Source organism: Triticum dicoccoides, chromosome 5B (genome assembly GCF_002162155.2).
Source record: "Triticum dicoccoides isolate Atlit2015 ecotype Zavitan chromosome 5B, WEW_v2.0, whole genome shotgun sequence".
Taxonomy (NCBI): Eukaryota; Viridiplantae; Streptophyta; class Magnoliopsida; order Poales; family Poaceae; genus Triticum; species Triticum dicoccoides.
In genome coordinates, this window is record NC_041389.1 from 471,787,903 (window position 1) to 471,808,404 (window position 20,502).

Below are 20,502 nucleotides of genomic sequence, written 5' to 3' on the forward strand. Positions count from 1 at the left end.
CCTAACTCTTTACATAGTACTCCCTCCATTCCTAAATATTACTAGATGAGTCCCCGCTCGTTGCCGCGGAACAGCGGTATATCTCTCTGCGCAAAATATCGATTTCATAGAACAAAAAAAAAACTATAACCGCATGACAAATGTGGTAGCCAAACTAAATAAACTCCCATCATCATTTAGATCATCCCACATAAGGAAAAAAGATCAGCCAACTCCTACTGCATAATGGGATTATATTTTTCTCTTTGACATGTTAATGGGACATAAAAGCTCACTTACATGCATGCTACCGGTGCATGCTTGCATGCAGACATGTTGATGTGATTTAAAACCCACTCACATGCATGTGCCACGGTATTTCTGCATGCTTGCATGTGGCTTAGTGCCGAGCCTCTCAACGTCTAGATCAGACGGCTATTATGACCGATTTACTTCATCTAACGGCTACGTCAATTTTGATGATGTGGCTCAAGGAGAGGATAGAGAATTCCTAGTAGGTGGGGCTAGCTATTACTAGTAGATAAGTCTTTGTAGAGATTCCACTAGGTGAACTACATACGGAACAAAATGAATGAATCTACACTTAAAATGCATCTATATACATCTGCATGTGGTTAATGGTGAAATCTCTACAAAGACTTATATTTAGGAACGGAGGAAGTACTAGTATAGTACTAGTACGTACTGTAATTTATCAGCGAGATAAATTTGTACGCTATGAAGCTTCCAGCTCCTATTACATGTATCTTGCGCCCAAGGTTGCCCGTTGCAACATTTCAACAAATACAAAGGAGACTAACATGCATGCTATTGCATCTCAATGATTGACAGATCATAGCAAATATGTACTCCCTCCGTTCCAAAATAAGTGTCTCAACTTTGTGCAAACTTTAGTACAAAGTTGTACTACTACTAAAGTTGACACTTATTTTGGAACAGAGGCAGCTAAAGAAAGAAACGATCCATGCAGTCCCTAGCCCTTGAACCGTGAACCCTGACCAGGCTTCAATTTGCTGGCAATGTTCGAGCTTCCTAATAAATGAAGTGTGCAACCTTTTGACCATCGGATCATTTTGTGCAGTTTCACCAAAATCGAGATGAGCATCCCTGTGGCAAAGAAATTGAAGAAGCGTGATTAGAATAAGATTACTAGGACTAGTTGATGAGACATAAACTCATCACAAATACAGTACGTAGAAGCCAGTAGAGGTATCAGGTATGTGCGGGGCAAAGAAGTAGAGAAATATCCATAGGGAGTGATGTGGGCAGCTGGAGCGGTGGTGCAGGCCGGCTGTAAAGGGAGTTGTACCTGAGGGACATAGCTCGACCTTGAGGAGGGCGGCGGGAGGTGGCAACTGCCCACGTCACGGCAGTGAGCAAGGGACGAAGGCAACCTCACCGGCTTTGTGAGAGAGAACGGCGGGGACCCCTGATCGGGACGTGTCGACAGTGGGTTTTCACCGTCGGCGACGGCCACCGCATCTACACTAAGCATCCACCCCTTCCCCAAGCGGACGTGATCCTCCGGGATGTTAGAGATGTGGCCATAGTCGTTTTGTGCGAGAGAGTGTGAAGAGAGCAACCCCAGCAAGCAACCGTGTAGGCTGGCCCGTCTTGACTATGTATATAGTGGAGCGGTTTCCTTTTCTCTCCATATGAACCTATCATATTGCGTACGTGCCACTGAAGAAAAAATATATTTATAAATTACGCGGCACCTACTACTCGTTCTCCTATAACCTTGCGCTTGGCATCTCCAAAATATTAACCTTGCGATTGGCTCTTCACCTCTTCGGGAAGCGAGCAATAATGGTAGTGCAGTATATATCATTCTGGCTATATGAGACCGAATGAATTGCTGCACGTCCACCACGTGGGCGAGGGTTGAGGGGCGAGGGAGAGTGCTACTACATATAGAGCAAAATGAGTGCATGTACACTCTAAAATACGTCTATATACATCAGTGTTTGGAGTATGTACTAGTAGTTCATATTGAAATCTACTAAGGACATATATATTCCAAACAATATGATATAATCTCTATAACCAAGGTAGTAGGGACGAGGAGTAAACGGAGGGAGTAGTAAATTTTTCTCCTCGTCCTGCGAGCCACCGCGCGCATGGGCGAGGGAGGAGCAACCTTCACCTCATCCTGCGAGCCACCGCGCCCGTGGGCGGGGGAGACGGCGTACTAAGCAAGTTTCTCCTCGTTCTACGAGTTGACGGGACACATCAAAAGTACTCCAGTGTATAGAGCCTTGCCTCTAAGGTAGGCCCCACATGTTTTTCCTCTTTTTTTAATTTAACATAACACGTCAAGTCACAATTTGTTTGTTCACCCGTGGTAGACGATCCTCCCTCCACCAAATGGACAACTAGTACACGTGCCAAATTACCACGTGGGCTGCCTTTTTCGTACAGAAATGAGCTCCACCGTGTACCCGCGCGGGTGTGGTTGGGAAAGAGACGGGAGTACATGCATGGTGCATGCACCTCTTCTCTTCGTGCATGTCCCCCACCTACGTGGGTGTGTGTGTGAGAGATACAAACCGCGTTCGTGAGTGTTTTTTGTTTTGTGGTGGGGGGTGGGGGTGGGGTGGGGGGTTGATTTCGTGAATTATTTGTGGGAATATGTGTCGATGACATCTCAAACAAAATTTTGCATGCAATGTGTGTGAAATGGAGGCCTATCCATATCATACATAGAGGGTCGGGCAATCCACGAGAAGAGAGGGAGGGGTCATAGCTATCGATAGAGTCGAAGAGAGGATCAAGTACAGGTGGGTGCGATATCGATGAAGAGAGCCATCTAAATTGCGTGTGTGTGTGCAAGTCAAAGATATAGGGCGACTGGCCTACCGGAACATTAGAGGGCACATGTCAAGTTTGTGTGTGGCAGGGAGACATGACTAGAGCGCTTGATGTATCGGTGTGTGTGGGGGGAGGGGTAGGCAGAGGCCTAGCTATAGAGGTAGAACGACTCGTATATGTGTTGAGAAGGAGACCCAGCTATGTCATGAGGGAGATCGATCGACATCCATACATAACTGAAGGACGGGAAATATGATGGGACAGAGAGAGAGAGAGGAGAGAGAGAGGGAGGGAGAGCGAGGGAGTGCTGGATGGGTGATGGAGTTGCTTCTCGGACATGTTGGGAGAGGCCTACTAGACAAACTGAGGGTGGAACTGCAATGTTATCAATAAGAGTGGGGATGTGTTTCTGTGTGTGCCTGTGCGTGACAGATCTGTTGGGACGCATCCATGGATGATGAAGGGGAACCATGTGTTTGGTAAGCAAACCTAACTAGATCGGTAGATCAATTGTTGTTTGTCGGAGGAAGGGAGAGACACAACTAATGAGGTAGATCGATCGATGTGTGGGTAAAAACGAGTTATAAGGACCTAGCTGGCTATATGTATAGCGAGAGATCGGTCGGTGTACGTCCATTTGTTAGAGGCAAATAAGGCCCAGCGAGACGGATAGACATTGAGAATGGAGCTAGGAGGTGGTGCGAGAGGCCCAACTACTAGCTAGATAGGGGGAGGAGTGTGCGGTTGTGAGATCGATTAAAAGAGGGGTGAGAGTTTACACGTGTGTCTGACCATATGAGAGACACGAGGCAAGGACACATAAAGGAGGAGATTGAAGCTGTGTGTGTATGCTGTAGGTAGGCATCGCTGGAGAGGTTTATCAATCAGTGTGTGTCGGAAAGGAGTTGTGGAGACTCTGGGAGAACGACCTAAAGGAAAAAATGAATGTGCCCGGTGGATAGAATGCCGAGGGAGGGGGAGGGCGAGGAGGGCGTGTGCATGCACGAGAGAAAGTTAGTGGTAGCTACAAAGGTTAGAGGATTGTGTTGGTGTAAGAGACTAACAAAGATCATAATTTGATATGAAAGTGGATTCATATATTTGAATAGGAGATCATAGTGTTTTAAACATTGCATGCATGAATATAGCGGTGATACATGTGTTGTGCACATGTTATACCATAATGTGATAATGCATGGCGTTTGCATCTCACAGCTAAATGTCGAACAATCTAAACCATACTATACATCAAACAATCTCACATTTTATTTGAATTTGTGATAATGTGCGGCGTTTGCAGCTTACAACTAAATATCAAGCAATCTAAACAATACTATATATCAAACATTCTCACATTTTATTTGAATTTGTGGTAATGTGTGGTGTTTGCAACTCACATCTAAATACTTGTAGGCGTAGGGGGCGGGGCACCATACATAATGTGATAAACACATTATACATATGAGACATGGTTTAGATTATGAAGATCTAGCTAGAGCTAGAAATGTAATGTGATTTGAAATCAAAATAAAGTGGATTCAAAAAATCTAGTTCGAGTTCATATAGTACACATAGTTCATATGTAACTCGATACTGATCATGTGGTGTGCTGTGAAGATAATACACAAACGATGGTTTAACTTGACAATAATGATGATTGTAGATCTTATTAAAATAGATAAACGAATTCAAATGCTTTGACTTCACAACAATCATTACTGTAGATCTTATTCAAATTTAGTTCATATTGAAGCGGTAGTATATACGTTTGGAATGCACTAAAACGTTCATTTGAGTAGTAGGTTGCATGCATTATACACGTAGCAAAATATTTTAATTGAACATAACATGAATTCAAAGTTTTGAATGACATTTGTAGTGCGCATTGATTTGGTACAGTACATGTTAGGCATGTCCGGAAATTTCAACCCGCGCCTTGTTAGCCCAAAATATTTAAGATATATCTTTGTCTCGTTGTGCTCCGACAACTCCCTCCATCTCAACCCGCGCCTTGCTATTCTGAAATTACAACCCGCACGAAAACTCCCACCTCCTGTGAAATCCCGACACGCGAAATGCCCGTGGTACCCCTGAACCGAAAGAACCGCCTCAAATCGGTGGGGGGGTACTTTTGTAACTTACCCCACATTTCGGACAAGCGCGTCTCTAAGCCATGGTTCCCCACTGCCATCCCATCCGCCCACCCATTCGTACACCGAGGCCGCGAAAACCCGCGACAAAACCCCATACCCTGCTCCGTCCGCCACCCAGCCGGAGCTTCTTCCCCGATGATGTCGTCCACAGCCACACCTCGACGTCCCTCATCCACGGTACCGGATAAGGATCCGTCGTCGATCTCATCGTCCCGCCGGTTCAGCCACCCCGTCCTCCACCTCCAAGGAGCTGCCCCGACGTTCCCCTCGTCTTACGCGCCACCTCCATTCCCACACCGCCGTCTTCACCTGCACCACCGGAAGAGCATCATCATCACCGTTTCCTCGGATGAAGCTGCGGCCTAATCGGCGCCACCAAAGACATTGTACACTAATCACCGCATTTTCTTCTTGATTCGATCTCACGGTGCTGCCGACGCTCGGTCCCGAGCCGACACGGCGCGGCTCCATCCACGACGGCGTCGCCGGCCACTTCCTCCCCGGCGTCCCTCCCTCGGCGGCGACGTCCACATCAGTAGGAGCTGCTGCTGCTTTAGCTCTCGCTCACGCTGCTGCTCTGCTCTTGCTCTCGATCCCCTGCCTGGTCTGCTCTTGCTATTTCTCTTGCTCGCACTGCTGCTCTCGCTCTTGCTCTTGCTTGCGATGCTGCTCCGATTTGGCTACAGTTCAGTCGACTGAATCGACTTTTGGGTTAGTCGATTTCCGAGGGATGGGCTCGCCGGGGTGAAGGAAGAACCAGCCGCAACGGGGAGGGGGGCTCACCGGAGAGGTACCCCACTATCTATCTTAGGGTTCAGGATGGGGCGGTGGTCGCCGGCGGTGGCGGGGCGTTGGCGTGCGGATCGCCGGAGAAAAAGCTCGGCACGGGGGGGCCTAGAGGGATGGCCGGGGCGGCGGCGGACCGACGGTGGGGAGTGTTTTCGGGGCGGGCGGGGCGGTGCACCGCGGGCCGCGGGCGGCGGGGGCTGCTGTTTGGCTGGTGGTGGCTGGCGGCTCAGGGGGGGTGGAGGTTGAAGATGAACCGCATGCCCTTGATTTCGTATCCAACGGCTGCAAAATCGACTGACCAGAGATGAAAAAGTCAGTCGACCGACGTGTAGCCTCACCTTGCTAGTGCATTCAGTTTCGACAGCAAAATTTAGTTTCGACAGCAAACTTCAGTTTGGACAGTTAGGTTCAGTTTCGACAGTTAAGTTCAGTTTCGACAGTTAAGTTCAGTTTCGACAGTTAAGTTCAGAGATGAGTGGCTGATGTATTTTACATCTAGCACTTTGTGGTTATGTATTTTACGTCATGTATTGGAGATGCTATTAGAATTCCACTCAGGTTAACGTTGTTCGTTGTCTCTCTTGTCTTGCTTCAGCCTCGGCGTCGTACAACTCACCGGAGCTGCTCCAACGACGAAACCCTCCATCACAGCGGAGCAGTACCTCGGGCTCCATCTCCAGGCGCCTAAGATCTTCTTCCCCTCCTCCGACAGCAAAGTCAACCGGAGCATCCTCACCGGCCAACCCAATCATGCTGAGATCGACATGGCTTCGCCAAAGAGGTTGTACACTTGTTGCATCTCTTTTTTACTCTACATGTTATATATATTGTCCACTGAGCACACAGATTTGTTCCTTTAGTGTCTCCTTGAAAGAAAAAACGTAGGAATTTTAATTTTCACTTGTCCTCCTTTTCAAATTCCTATTCATGAAGCACAAGACTAAGAGATAGTAGCATAATAGCATTATAACCGTACATTTCCTTCTGGTTTGACTTAATCTCACCATGCTTCTTTGCATCCTGTGATCTTCCAATTGTTGTGAATCAAACACCCAGATTGGTAGAAATCCTGTGTTTTTAAATTCTCTGTTTTGCACGCGCATTCCTATCCTATTCCTGTCTATTTCCTATCCCTGCATTGTTGGAATCCTCCAATTCAAACGAGCCCTTCCAGAATTACTTCTCTTACAGATAGTTGTCAAAGAAAACCCTGCGTGGTTTGTCCCGGTCCTGCTGCGCCGTCGTCCACCCCAGCTCAGCTGCTCCCAATGATAGAAGGGTCTAGCACAGCAGGGATCCGGCCTCCAGACTGTCTTTCGCCGCCTCAGATACTCTTCCCCGCCGCTGGCAGCCATGAAAACTGCATTACCATCATCAACCGAGCAGATGACCTCGAGCACTACACGTGTCCGCAAGAGAGGTCGCACTCTTTCGTGTCTGCTTACGTTATGCATCGCTTAATATTACATGCTACTTTATCGTCCTGTTCACCGATTAGACTCTGAGTCAGCTCCAAACTAATGGTCAAACTTGAGTTTTTAAATGGTTGTGGGGTACATATCGGGGCCGCTATCAATAGTATCTATCTACTATCTGGTTAATCTCCGGTGTCTACTATGAGTTTCATGTTGGGTAGGAAACAAATAGGAAAGAAGCCATTATCTGTATTTATTAACTGAAGCCATTATCTGCCTGCTATTATTGGTTTTGGGTCTATCCACAGGTTGCTACCATCACTCTGGATTTTTGCATGCACTCCTTACATAATCTCACTATGTTTTATTCCTATGCATGACAGTTATTGTAAACAATGGAACCGAACATGTAGAGCAAAAGAGACGAGCCTTGCGTGGCAATATAATTTCATGCAGACGTCGCTCCATGGTAGGCGCAAAGGCAGCCCCCCCCCCCCCTCCACGCATTTCGGATTGTAATCAAGAGGAAGATATTTGTTCTGAGGGGGATTTAGAAGGAGAAGATAACTCCTATTTACCCCCTAAGGTCTTCGCTCTAACTTGGCATGCTGATGTTGGTTATATCATGCATATGGTGTCTTGCATTGCTTACTTTATACATCAAATATGTCATCTGCTTAGTTTAGACATCCTTCGTGCGAATGCCATCTGTTTAGTTTATTCATCGTTTATGTGAATTATGCAACGCCACCTTGTTTAGCCGGGCATCATATATGTGAATTTTGCAATGCCATCCTGCTTAGCCAGTCATCTTATATGTAAATTATATCAGGCCATCCTTTTTTTCGTTACATATTACATTCGTCAACAATGTTAGTACATTCAACTGCTCTTCGTGTGCATCAGCCATTTGACATGGTGATGGCAAATTCTGGAGTGAAAACAAGGTCTTCTGAGCAGACTATGCTATCTAACAAAGCGCATATCTCGCTGGTTACGGATAGCTCCTCAGAGGAGGATTCAGAGACAGATGACCAGTCCTATTCCCCCCCCCCCCCGAGGTGTATGCTCTAACTTGGCAGGGTTATGTTGCTCATATCGTGCGTATGGTGTCTCGCACTGCTATGCCATTTGATTAGTTTAGACATGCTTTGTGTGAATGCCACCTGTTCAGTGTCTAATTACCATATATGTGAATTATGCATTGCCATCTTGTTGCAAGACATTATATATGTGAATTATACAATGCTATGTTGTTGCAAAGGCATTATATATGTGAATTATGCAATGCCATGCTGTTTAGCCAATCATCATGTATGTGAATTATATCATGCTATCATTTTTTGTATTAGTGTTCCATTTGTCGACAACGTTTGTATATTCAACTACTCTTCCTGTGCATCAGCCATTTGAAACGGTGATGGAAGTATCTGGAGTGAAAACAAGGTATTCAGAGCAGACAATGCTACCTGCTGAAGCAGACATCTTGCTGGCTACAGAGAGCTCCTCAGAGGAGGATTCAGAGACTGATGACCAGTCCTATTTCCCCCCTGAGGTCTATGCTCAAACTTGGCAGGGTTATATTACCCATGTCCTGCATGTTGTCTTGCATTGCTTAGTTTTTACATTATATATAGATTGCCATCTGGTTACTTGCTTATTATATAAATCATATATTTGAATTATATCATGCCATCATGTTTACATAGTACATACACATCATCTATCTGAATTATGGCATGGCAACCCATTTAATAAAGACATCATATAGTTATATCATCTCATCTTGTTTAGTGTTTACAGTCATCATATTTAGAATTATGGCATTCTATCCATAAATGTATGTGAATTATGGCATGCCAACCTATTTAATAAACACATTATATAGTTATGTCATGTCATCCTGTTTATATAGTCTCATATTTTGAACTATGTCTTTCCATCTTTTTTAGTTAGCCATCATAATGTGAAATTGTGTCATGCTATCCTGTTTAGTTAGCCATCATATATGTGAAATTGTGTCATGCTATCCTGTTTGGTTAGACAACATAAATATGAATTATTTCATGCCCTCTTTTATTCCCCACTATCCATTGCACCTGTCTATCATACAATGTCTATACTCTCAATTACTTTTCTTGTTTATCAGCCATTTGAATTGGAGAGCCTGATGGCAGTATCTAAGGGAGTAACAACACGGTCTTCAGAAAAGATAGTGCTACCAGTTGATGCAGATAGAACCACACTTGTACTTGCCCAAGGACCAGATCCACCACACATAACCCAGACTCTCGTAGATTGTACCCCTACCCAGTTGGACAGAGAACCAGCTACACCCCTTCTAACCCCAACCCCGGCAGATAGTAACCTAGTTCGAGTTGACACAACACCGTCTCCACCACAGAGCACCCAGACACGAGCGGTTAGTAAGGGAACTGCAGTGCCCAAAGCACGAGGACCACCACTCCGAATCCCAACTCAACGCTTAAAGGAGAAGAAGATTTGTTCTCAGGTCAGGTTCTGTAGCTATGGTTCATACTCCTTTGCTCTTGCATTACTGTATTTACTCATACCAACTATTTTCAAATTTGAAGGATGGAATTGAAACTCCAATGGCGCAACAGGTATGTTTTAAACCTGTTTCTTTAACTGGTTTGCTGTTGTAACCTGCTCTATGTTGATTTCAGTTTCAATTGAATAAACAGTTATGTTCTCATGTCATGCACATTACAAGTGTTGTTATTGCTCTATAGTTACCCACACTTATATTCTGTCTATTCTGCTTTGTCTTGAACAAATATTATTTGAACTGTGTCTCTATCTTGATTTGGCAACAAAAACTAGAATGATATAGACCATAAAGTGACCATGGCACATAGATATATGTTTGTTTCATGTTGTTATCCTGTCCACTTTATTACTGAACTCATTTACCAAAATGAGTTTCATATACAACATGGTAAACATGTGATGTGTCTGCTTGTTTCTCTTTTAGAATGCGGACAAAATATTGGAGAACAGTACCGCGTTATCCAATGGTAAAGGAAGTAATGCAGATAAGGTTCAAGATAGTGAGACATCGCTGTTGGTCTCCAAGAAAGCTGATAAAAACTATCTTGACGACAGTGAGGGAACCCAAAAGTCCTGTCTTGATGTAGTGTTCGAGTTACTGGCCACTACTGCTGGCACAAGCTCTTCAAACTCGCTGCCTGAATCAGTTTGTCTTCTTGAGTCTCAACTTCAAGTTGAAAGACATCGATCAGATGTGCTGCGACAGGAAGCTGAAGGACTGAGGAAGTCCCTGCAGAATTCAGATGCATATTTTCTGGTGCAACAGCAAGCGCTGGAGGATTTAAGCGCCAAACAAGAGAAAGTTAATAAGCTTGCTAAGCATCTTGCCAGCATTATGGGTACCCAGGATATTGTTTCTTGAGATCTTCTGAAGTGGTTTCAGTTCTGGATTTGTTTTGCTGCGGCGTTTATTTGCGCTGGTTGCCAACTTTGACAACCAGTGTATATGATATGCTGCTTTGTTCCCTATATTTGCACTGGTGACGAACTTTGATGCCCAGTGGATGTAATATGTGTAACAGCCGTGATAGCCTAGCATAAGTTTCTTGCTTATTTATTTCCTTATTGTCTTGTTTATTTGTTTGCTTGTAGTCAGTGCAGTTCTTTTTAAAACTAGGCCACAATAACCATGGGCTAATATTTACTGTAGTCACACTGGGCCTCCTACGGGCCGTAGAAACAGTGGGCCTTCTACGGGCTGTAGAAACAATGGGCCTTCTATGGGCCGTAGAAACAATGGGCCTTCTACGGGCCGTAGAAACAATGGGCCTTCTACGGGCCGTAGAAACAATGGGCCTTCTATGGGTCGTATCATCAATGGGCCTTATACGGGCCGTATGACCATAACGGGCCATCGTTAATAGGCTGTATTTGATGATGCTATGAAAACGACCCAATGTATTAACGGACCACAAACGGGCTGATGTAACCACGGGCTGAATTTGGCCCACAAGCAGAAAATGACAGTAACGGGCCGTAAGTAAACGAATGCTGGAAAGGAGCCCAAGAATAAATGGGCTCTGAGAAGGCTAAAAGATAACATTTGCTGGAAACGGCCCAACTGAATAACGGGCCCTTAATGGGTATAAAGTGATATACTGTTCATTACGGGCCAGTTTCACCACGGGCCGTTAGTGGGTGTAAAGTGATACACTGTTCATTGCGGGCCAGTTTCACCACGGGCCGTTAATAGGCCAAGAGTTACATAGGGCCTCATATGGGCCAAAAGACGTCATGGGCTATACATGGGCCAGAAGTGAAAACGGGCTGGAATCATATTGGATGGCCTAGATGATGCTATTGGGCCTAATTCGGATAGGGCGTAATGGGCCTTGGGTTAGCGGGCTGTAAATGGGCTATATGCGAACAAGCCGTTAACAGGCTTTCCATGGGCCAACCCGCCACCTTTTGACCAAGTCAAACGAGTCGGCCTTTTCACAGGAATGGGCCTCTGTTGGGCCGTGCCACATGTCGATGTATCATAGGCGCCTTCTGTCCAATGAGTGGATGACATCTGTCCCAACGGTGAGCCGACACGTGTTTCCTCCAGCCAATGATGATTTTACACGTGGAAAATCCCCATTGGTTGGGGCTGTTAATGGGTTATCGGATCCAAAATCCAACCCGATAGCTTAACGGCGTTCCGTTACGGTGGATGCCACGTGTCGGTCACCCTTGACGAAAGCAGTTCTGTGACGCGCGATTTATCATCATGGAAGTGGACACTTCCGTGATGATAATTTTGGTAATGTCATCAAACACTTCTACGACAGCACAGGTATGACTATCTTGATTCTGTCATAAATTTGTCATGGATCTACATGCATGACAAAAAACGCGACTTACTGTGACAAACACGTATCATCACGGAAGTGTATTTTTTTGTAGTGTTATCTCTACCCGTCTCCGATAGAGCGATAAAATCTAAACGATGCTCGACAGACGCCTCAGCAAGAAACCTTCTTTTAGCCAAGTCCTTTAGACCTCTGCTATTCCAAAAGATTCCTTTCATAGTTCATCATGGAATTTTTTAGCCGTACGAATCCTAGCACTCCTACGCACTGCGGACACCGGGTACACTTTCCGTTTCCACTTGCGTTTAGAGACAGTTTGACTCTACAACCGGTCCTCACAACCAATCTCAGAAGGGCTAGCCATAACCATCTCAGTAGAATCATCCTCTACATCCACCTCAGTAATAGGTGGCATAAGATCCGCACAAAAATTATCGAGCACCCTGACCCCGAGCGCATCAACCTCAGAATCACTCATGGGTTTAACTGCCGCAATATTACGAATCATCTCTAAGGCCCGCTCAGCCTCTAGATCTAGAAGATCATTAACATAACTAGAAATTTCAGTGACATTACTACCCAGTGAAACTCCTAATTGATTTGCATTTTCAACAATCTCATCATTTAAAAAATGCAGAATGGAATTAGAAGTATTGACCGACATACTAGTAGTGACCTCAACGTCATGAAGCTTGGCCGCCCTCATGGCGCACCGCTGCTGAATGTCGTCCATGTCCGGCTGAGCCTAGAGACGGCCACTCACCTGGCGCCCCTCAGACATTGGATCCTGAATCCCTCCAAACACAATGACCTCCTCCCGAGAGATCGCGATCGGAGTCCGGTCTCCTGCCTCACCCCAACCGGCAGGCCGGACCACCTGCATAGGCTCCCCCACAGCCTCGCCAGCAAGTGAAAAGGCACTCACCAAGACCTCAGACGCCTGGCGCTCCCCGCAGGATGGAGCTGGCAGCGAGGGTGGTGAAGGGAGTGCAAGGGCCGCCTGCCCTTGCTCCCCACCCATCACCAGAGAAGCCACCAGCTCAGGCGCCGAAGGAGAAGAAAGCTCCGAGGCCACCTGCCCCGAGCCCTCTCCCGAAGGCAAAGCCGCCACCAGCAGAGAGGTAGACGCGACGGGAGAGGAGGTATCCGAGGCCACCTTCCCAGACCCCCTCCCAACGAAGAAAAGGACACAGGAGCCTCCTGCCCCGAATCCCCTACCTCAGCAGGAGAAGAGCAACCCGAGGCCGCCTGCCCCAGGACTCCTCCCGACAAACCAGCCAGGGCCACCGGTGTCACATCCTGAGGAGGTATAGCGTGCCAACTCTCCTCCACCTCACCCTAGGCCGGGGTCGACAAAGTCCCAAGATCCCCAGGAGTAGTGCACACAGAATCCTCAAACCCCAAAGCATGCAACGCGAGCTCAGAATCCTCCTCAGACTCGACCCGATCACTCCACAGCCTTGGGGGTGCAGAAGAGGGACCGAAAGACCCAAACCTCAGAGTCATCGTAAGCACGGAGGAGGGTGGGGCTGCACCATCCCCAGTCGTCGCGGTCTTGGACCCCGGTCCCTTGGACAACTATCGTCCAGAGTCCTCGATCGGCGGCTCCTCAGCTCCCGCACTGTCATCACCCTCGTGCATATCCACGTCGGACTCGTGAGCCGCCGCAGCCAGAAGGTTCTCATCCTCAAACTCAATAACTAGATCATAGATCATGCCTCGATAAGCCAACTTAACCACTTCCGGCACATACTCAACGTTTAGAATACTAACCAGAACCCGAGCAATCCCGTGAGTGCTGGTGAACGCCATATCCACATGTTCAGGCTTCCCCACCAAAATGCCCATGCTGGCCACAACCCGAGCATCCTGTAACGGCTTGGAGGGGGCCCCGGAAAACCGCAACCACGCCTGAGTAAGCGGCCTACCCTGAGGCTCCACTTGCTTCCACTCATGAAACTCAAGGATGCAATCAGTTCCCGGCACCTTACACATCCCAAAACTCAACAACCTCTGCAGATCCACCACGGAAGGAAACTCCACTCTGAACATCTTATCAGCTAGACTGACAAGGTCCTATCGAAAATCCCCAGGGGCCAGCTCCCGAAGCCTCTACACGATCTGTGCCTCAGAGACCTCCCCTCTGGTGACCTTGACAAGCCCCGTAGTCATGCTCGGGGTCTCATTAGTAACCTCCCGCTCATTCGGAGACTCAAAAAACATTAGCTCAGCACAGTAAACTCCATACATCATGAGCGATGGTGCCTGATCTCGCAGAATCGGACAGTCCCCGGAGTCGTGTGCCAGCTTACCGCGGGTATCACATAACATAGCCACACACTCCACAATGAAGTGGCCCTTGTCTCCACAATGATAACAATGCATCTTTTCCTTCCTGCGCGCCCACTTGGACGCCCTATCAGACTCAACCCTATCTGACAACTCCGCAGACACATCGGACATAACCTCGTTCTCAGGAACCTGAACAGTAGCAAGAGCCATCACCACCTCCATAGCGTGACCAATCAGCACAGGCTCCTCGGCAGCCCCGTTATCTATCATCTGGTCGACCACAATAGGTGGGGGTGGAGGACGTGGACGGTACCGGCCCTCACGACCGCCCCGACCACCACGATGGCCACGGTAACCTCCTCGCTGCCGATGACCCGGATCAGAAGGCCCCTCAACGAAGCCGCCGGAAGGACCCAAGAACGGCCTCTCAACTGAACCATCACTTTGCCATGCATAACCACGACCGCCACCCGAGGACGAAGAACCCCGGTGCTGGCCAACTCCTTAAGCATCGTATCCGTCATCCCTCTATTGACCCCGGGGTGCAGCCACAGAACTGTTGGGCTGCGACGGCGGAGACGGGCGAGCAACAACGTGGGGAGGAGGAGCCGGTCTAGGCACCGGACCCGAAGGCACGGGAGGCCTCGGTGGCGCAGCTCCCCGGCCCGCAACTGCCACCGCAGCCCCGCCAGGAACCAGCGGCCGAAGACCAGAGCTCGGTCCGCCCCACCAGCCCATTGGCAAGGCCGGAGCCGGCGGCCTCCCCACGGCCGCCCCGCCAGCAAAGTGTGTCATAGCCGGGCCACCTGACCCACGCCCCGCAGCAGCCTTGGGGAGAGGCACGCTAGCACGACCAGCGCCCGATGCCGGGGCCGACAGCGCACCCCGGCCATTGCCTTTGCCCGGCGACAGCGCGCCCCGACCATTGCCTTGGCCCGGCGGCAGCGCGCCCCGGCCATTGCCTTGGCCCGGCGGCGCCCCCCAAGTAGCCCGACTAGCCCCGTTTGGCGGCGGCCGCCGCATCCCTGGTGGAGGCGCGCCTCCTAAACCCGAAAATGCACCGAGAGGAGGGATGCGGCGAGCCCGACCAGGTCCAGCAGCACGCAGGCGCGGCACTCGATGCAGATGAACCCTAGGGCGCGGCGACAGGGTAGGAGAAGACGATCAACTCGTGCATGCGCCCCTCCCCTCAGTATCGATTGGAGCCAAGTCTGGCTGGGCCTCATACCCACCTGATCTCAGCCCAATAATACCCACCGGCCCAACATCGTGCGGCTCAGCTCGGCCCAGGAGCAAATTCAAACGCTCCTGGTGGCCAGCTCGGATCTGGATCGCCGTGACCGCCGGCGACGATGCCGCGGTCACCTCCGGTGCCGATCGAGAGCTATTCCATCGTGAACTCTTACGTCTCTTGACCAAAGTCCATGAATCTGGTCGAATCATATCGAAAAGGGTTAAATTCGGAAGACATACCTTAGGTAATGGACCTATCCAGGGCCGGACCGCCGCCGCCGCCGTTCGCCGGTGGACAACACGGCGCACCATCTCTGTCGTCTCCCCCGCATGAAGCACGATCCTCGCCGGATCATCAACGGGAAGGATCTTGTCCATGGTTGAAGCCACCTCGTCTTCGTCATACCCAACACTCAAAAAATCGCAAATGAAGTCCGAATGAGCCACCGATGGAGGAGACGGCGGCACCGCCGCATCTGCCTCCTCGTCTCCCTCGCCGTCATCGTCTTCGGCTAGGGCCCAGAACCACCCCCCCCCCCACACACACACACACACCTTCCGGTGATCACCGGAGGAGAGAGGCGGCCGCCCCGCGGGGATCCCGGCGGCCGTGCCGCCAGTCGCCCCTTGCGTCGCCCCCCGCATATTGCCCAAATATAGTACCACGACTCATGTTGGTCTCCTGCCTGATGGCAGTGTGTTGGTGAAGTTGGTTCTATGGGAATCTTGCAGATGGTCCGATTACCGGTAGACAAGCTGGCAAGAAGCTCAACCTATAGACAACCTTAGCTTACCTTGTAGCTCTACCTTGTCGTTTTTTGGATCATCTTAGTTTAGCTTGTAGCTTTAATCCTTAACATTCTTGTTCTTGGATGTATTATTAGTTCTATTCTCTTTCGCTTCCATTCTATCAAACATAATTCTATTTGGAAAATAGGATATATTTGGTTCTCAATTATTGTCAAGGTCCAAGTTCGGTCGCATTAGTGTCAAAACCGTCTATCAATCCGCCACTAAAACTGCTTTTAATGTTGACATGGTAGCTATTTGTACCTATTTGGCAGTCCAAGCAACACAAAGAGAAACAATGATGAATGGCAGGGGAGAGCTAAAAATAATAATCAGAAATGAACATTCTAACATACTAAAGTTACAAGAACTCTTAAAAATGCATAATAGTTAAAAAATACCCTGGAAACCACACAAAACTAGGTAAAATCATGGATACCATGAAATTTAGTAGAATTACTGAAGTTTTTCACATTTCTCATTTACAAATTCCAATATTTGTGAACAACTTTTCAGGAACATTCCCTTCTTAAGAATTATGCATACTTTCTTTTTTTCATTTACTTATCGTCTTATTGTTGTTATGATGTTTCTTTCAAATCCTCATTTAATATAATTTTTTAACTAAAATTGAGTTTCTAAAAGAGCACACATATACTTTTAAAACATTCCTAGATTTTTTTTTCTGTTTTTTGCCTCTTCAAATTAGTCGAGTTTTCAACAAAGGAAAAACTTCAAGTTTTGTGACTTTTTTTAGTATTTTTTTCGCTAACTGGGTTGCCATGTGTACAAAATCATGGTGTGTGTAGGTCTCGTGCCTGATATGGCGCTGCACTTGTGAAGATGATCATATGGGAATCTTGGTGATGGCCCTTTGCTTACCGGTGTACAAGGTGCCAATGACCTTCTCTAGATAATCCTGGTGTAGTTCTAGTCCTTGTGGTTTATGTTTTTGGGTGTCATTTTTGTTCCCTTTTTTGAAGTGTTTTATTTCATAAGCTGATATCCTAACATTGAGTTACTGGTTGTACGTTAGTCTATATGTCTTTATCATCATTACTTTCAAGCTGGGTGAAAGCCTTCGTTCCAAAAGGAAAGAAGAAAAGATTATGCATTGAATCAAAATAGTACTCCCTAAGAAGATACGATCGACGCACCAGCAGGTATTGTACCCATGGCTAAAGCGAGCCACAACGGGGTAACAATGTCATAACTGATAAGATAACGACGCAGTATTTCTAGTCCTAAGCTTATTAGGCAATTGATACTAGATGTGTGTGTGTGTGTGCGTGCGTGCGTGCGTGCGTGTGTGTGTGTGTGCGTGATACTAGGGTTCCCTCCCCGCCGCCCCCGTGAGTGGGATGGTGGGTCAAGGGAGTCCCTTATCATTATGATGTTTCTTTCAAATATTCATTTAATACATATTTGTTATTAAAACCAAGTTTTCAAAAAAGCATACATATTTTTTAAACATTTTAATCCATTTTGCTTGATTTGTCTTCAATTTAGTTGATTTTTTAATGAATAAAATTTTGATGTTTTCTAGAGTTTTGGCTAACTAGATTGTCATGCCTAATGGCAGTGTGCTGGTGAAGTTGGTCCTATGGCCATCTTGGTGATGGTCCGATTATGAGTGGACAAGGTGGCAAGAAGCTCAAGCTATGGACAACTTTAGGTTACCTTGTTGCTCTAGACCTTGTCGTTTTTGGATCATTGTAGGTTAGCTTGTAGCTGTAGCCCAAATCGTTTTTGTTCTTGGATGAATTATCAGTTCTATCCTATTTCACTGCCAATTTTCCAAACATAATTCTATTTGAAAAAAAGTATATATTTGGTTCTCAATTATTGTCAAGGTCCAAGTTTGGTCGCTTTATTGTCAAAACCGTCCAGATTTAGCCCATTCCTCCACTAAAACCACTTTTAATGTTGACGTGGTAGCAATTGTGTACTTATTTGGTAGTCCAATCAACACCAAAAAAAAATACTCTACAAAAAAAATCAGAAATGAACATTTCAATATACCAAAGTTATAAGAACTCTACCAAATGCACAATAATTAAGAAATACTCTGGAAATTGGAGAACTTGGTAAAATTATGAAAATAATGTAAAATTACCAAAGTTTATCTAGTTCTCATTTACAAATTCCCATATTTTGGAACAACTTTTTAAGTACTCTATATTTTTTCATTTACCTTTGAGATGTTTCTTTCAAATATTCATTTAACATGGTTTTTTTATTGAATTCGAGTTTCTAAAGAGCACAATATACTTTTTGATCATTCAAATTGTTTTTCTCTTTGTTTGCCCGATTTGTCTTCAAATGAGTTGCGTTTTCAATGAATTTTGCTAGCTTGGTCGCCATGTGTGCAAAGATCTCATGCCTGATGGCGGTGTGCTTGTGAAGTTGCTCCTATGGGATCCTTGGTGATGGTCCGATTGTCTTGATGTGATGATGTCCTTTGCTTATCAGTGGACAAGGTGGCAAGAAGCTCAAGCTGCACAACGTTCTATGGCTTAGCTTGTAGCTCTAGTCCTAGTCGTTTCTGTTTTTGGATGTCATTTTTCTTACTTTTTCTAAGTGTTTTACCTCGTAAGCTGATATCCCGAGAATCAAACTACTGGTTGTAAGTTGGTCTATATGTCTTCATCATCATTACTTTCAAGCTGGGTGAAAGCCCTTCGTTCCAAAAGAATGAAAAGAAAGATTATGCACTGAATCGAAATAGTACGTACTCTGTTTCGGAAAAAAAAAAATAGCACGTAGAAGATACGATCGATGCACCAGCAGGGTTACCCGTGGCTAAGGCCCTGTACAATGTAAGGTGGTTGAAGAAATAAACTAGGCTTTCCTTAAGGACCGGTGCTTATTTGTACAGGGTAGACGCTTAATTAGGCATCTCTCCTATAGAAATAGGCACCGGTGCTTCAAAAAAAATCGGTTAATTTTTCTAAGCACCTCTCTAAGCATCTAGCATTGTATAAGGCCTAAAGCGAGACACAACGGGACGGGGTAACAATGTCCTAACTGATAAGATAACGACCTAGCATTTCCACATCCTGCAAGTAAAAGGGCTCAGCATTTCTAGTCCTAAGCTTATTGGGCAATTTGCCATTTCCGCATGCATGATAGATGCGGGTAACAACCCGACCCGGTGTGCGTGCGTGCGTGGCCATCACCAAAAAACGTGCGTCATGCGCACCCCGTTGCGGCGAGTCGGTTACGCCGCTCGCCGGAGCCGTGTGCCCAGAAGCTAATCAAGCAGCCTTGGTTCGTTACCACTAGCGGCTAGCGACACGGTATGCAGCCGGCGCCAGCAACGTAACGGCCTGCACGTCAGGCACCCGACCGGACGTCAAAGGGTGCGTTGGGTATGTCGCCAGGCCTGTGGATGCAAATATTTAGAGCATTTTCAACAGGCGCCGAACGTGCGGCGCGCTAAATTCTCGTTTACGGCGCGCCTTTCGCCAGGTTTGGGGCGGCGCGCAGCGCTGGCTCCAGCGGCCGCGTTAAAATGCAGCGCGCGCGCGTAGCTCCGGCAGGCACGCTAAAATGCAGCACGCGCGCTTATGCTATAACATTTTTTTAATTAACTTTGCATAGATTAAACGATACATAGTTCTAGTATAGATTAAAAAGATACATAGTTCATCATAGCATAGATAAAAAAGGATACAAAGATATTTTACATAGTTCCAGAGCATACATAGATAGAACTACAGTACAACTAGATAGAAAAAATTACGATGCAACGAGACAAACTACGGTGACTCCCAGTCGTCATCATCATCACCATCATCATCCTCGGTGGTGTTATCAGAGGTATCGAGCCACATGTCATCCCAACGCAGATCATTGGGGGAGAAGATCGACTGCCCGCTGTTCTCGACGATATCGCACTGTGATAAGGCCAGTGCCTTGCGCCGACGCCTGTCGGCACGCTCCGCGTGGCACCTTGTTGTCCTCTCTGCCCAGAACTCGTTCTCGGCGGCGACGTCCTCCGGGTGGCGACGGCGCCACTCCGCCATGGCTCGCTCGTCCTCCTTGGCGATGAGGAGGCGGCGCTGCCGCCGCACGTGGTCCGCACGGTCCTGGTCGGTGATGAGACGAGGCGGAGAGGCGAGGCGCTGCGCCTGCTCGCGCGTGAAGACGTCC